At 50.7% G+C, this 2,528-nt stretch overlaps 1 pseudogene; it reads right to left on the bottom strand.

Moving 5' to 3' along the window:
- Positions 1-347: 347 nt before the first annotated feature.
- LOC124700344 lies at positions 348-2,125 on the bottom strand (annotated as a pseudogene).
- Positions 2,126-2,528: the final 403 nt, after the last annotated feature.

The raw sequence follows: 2,528 nt of genomic DNA, 5'->3' as shown, positions 1-2,528 counted from the left end.
GCCCTGGACCGGACGTACACCGACGGCCCCGACATTTGGCCGTCGGCGTACGCCACGGCCGTCGGCGCAGCGCGCAATTCCTGTAGTGAAACTCAGATCTTCTGTTCTGTTGACAGTCAAGGTTACTTTGTCTCCGGCCGATCTTGTTACGGGCCGGCCCATTTTGACTTCAACCGATGTCCACTGTTATCTAGCAAATCCCTTGGAAATATTGGAGAAATGGCCGAAGACACACAATGTATACACACGACGCAAAACTACCCAAACTCGCTTTACATGAGCCTCGTACAAATGGTGAAACGAGCCCGACCAATCAAACAAATTACAAATGTACAGACGCCGGTGACGGATCGACCGAGAGCTGCCTAGACGTGCCGCGTGGCCATGCGCAGCACGACGGTGGCCGCGACGGTGGCCCCGTAGAAGAGGATGAAGACGCCGGTGACGTTGATGAGGTTGGCCTCGGTGCCGCCGGGCGTGGCGCTGGCGCCCTTCTGGACGAGCCCCGTCTGCGCGGCGCAGACGGCCAGGAGGAAGACGGCCAGCCCTCCGGCGACGTGCAAGGGCGCCGCGGCGGCGCGGGTGTGCTCGTGCGTTCCGGGCATCCAGAAGACGGCGAAGCCGATGAGCCACTGCAGGGCGAAGAGGAGATGGCGCCGATGCCGATCCAGGAGTGGAGGCTGACTAGGTCCGGCGCCACGGCCGCGTTGTGGAACTTGAACGCCGCGTAGACGCCGAAGACGCCCAGGATGAAGGCCACCATGTGGACCAGCATGTGCACCATCTTCTGCGCCCGGTGGTTCATCGGGACCGTCGTGTACACCAGTATGGCTGCAAAATGTCAAATTTTACATATCGATTTCATAGGTTGTTATAATGCTATCTGAATCGCACTTTAATTTCATAAATCAATCATACGTCCCACTGTAATTTTCAAGTTAAAAATGAATCATTTACACCTCACAGGCTGAAAACTTGGCAGGAAAACGTAGCAATCCACGCTGGTCATTATCGGCAACATCCGAGGCGACCTTTGCTATGGACGCCCACCCAACACATTGATTGGCACTTCAGAATGAGGCTGGTCCAGTGCTTTTGCAGCCACCAAACATCTACAAAGCTCCCTACTACTATGTACCAATCTGGGTCCAAAATGTAGCGTGGTGACACACTGACAACTTCTCGTTTCGCCAAAAGCAACGAATTATGTCCATGTCAACAGCAGCAGCAGAAGCAACTGCTACTATATCTCCAGGTGCTTCTGGCAATTAATGGTTCTGTTGTGATGCTTTGCTAAAATGTACACTAACCTATGTCCACTAAACCTTATCTAAGATCCCCCCTAAAAGCAAAAGCTTACAGTGTTTGGGAGTTGGTATTTGGTAAGATGGTGATAATTCAGGGTAGTGTGCATTGGACGTACCTTCTCCAATAAGAAGAATGAAACCCCAGGACATCACGAAGGGATGGACCTGCATTTTACACAGAGTAGAATTCAGCATCATGAGCGCAAAAAGGGACAGTTCAGTTAACATAACTGTTTATGTAAGCTAAATTACTGGATGAACCTATGCAAATGTGATCATAGAACCATAATCTATTCTGGTAAAAACAAGAGCAGAGAGATCAAGGAAGGGAACTACGCATATTCATCAGTCTATATATACGTACGTTGAAGATCTGGTCTGGGTCTTCGGACTGTATGTTGATGCCGCCGCGGAAGCGCAGGAGCCAGACGAGCATGAGGACGGCGGTGACGAGGAAGAGCAGGTGCGCGAACATGGCCACGCGCGAGGCCACCACGGAGTGCCGCTGGTGGCTCCCGATGATACCCCCGATCGCCATGGCCGTAGCAGATAGTTCCCTTAGGTTAGCTCTGGTCGCCGGCGAGATAGATAACTGAATATGCTTGGCTTGTTCTGCATGGGCGCGCTGGGACTGGATTTTAACGGCCACTGCTCCTCCCGGGGAATCGGACGTTACACCTGATCGGGGGGCTTGGGTTTGGTATATCGGCGAGGTGGGCGTGCGTGTTTAAGCAAGGCATCTCCCGCTGTAATATGTGATGTGATGGCTTTGCACTGCGAGGGAAGCAAGTAATAATCCTAGAGAATGCCGAATTGCCGAAGGATACAATTCTCCCTTCTCGCTTCTCGGCCATAAGCGTCAGGGGAAAGCATCGATGTTATATAAAGAAGGTCCAGAGGTCTTAGTGGACCGGGCCATAACTACCAGCTTAACCTTTGCGGTTTGCTAGCCCTGTATATACATTTAGAGGTTCAAAAAACCCTTTAAAAAAACTGAAGGTTCAAAAATAGACCACACAAGAAAATAACACGGCTCTAATCGGTAAATGTGAAACTTGTCGAAAACTTCAGCCAAATATGGACCATATGTAGGAAGTTTAACTATATCAGAACCATTTGGTCGACGTCAACTACTCGATGCCCTTTTTTCACATGACGCTCATCCTCTACAATAGGACATTCTTTTCTTGTAATATAAACACCTCAACAGAATCGCCACTG

This window comes from Lolium rigidum, chromosome 3 (genome assembly GCF_022539505.1).
Source record: "Lolium rigidum isolate FL_2022 chromosome 3, APGP_CSIRO_Lrig_0.1, whole genome shotgun sequence".
Classification (NCBI taxonomy): domain Eukaryota; kingdom Viridiplantae; phylum Streptophyta; class Magnoliopsida; order Poales; family Poaceae; genus Lolium; species Lolium rigidum.
Note: the sequence above shows the minus strand (reverse complement) of the source record. Positions and strands in the feature narration are given on the sequence as shown.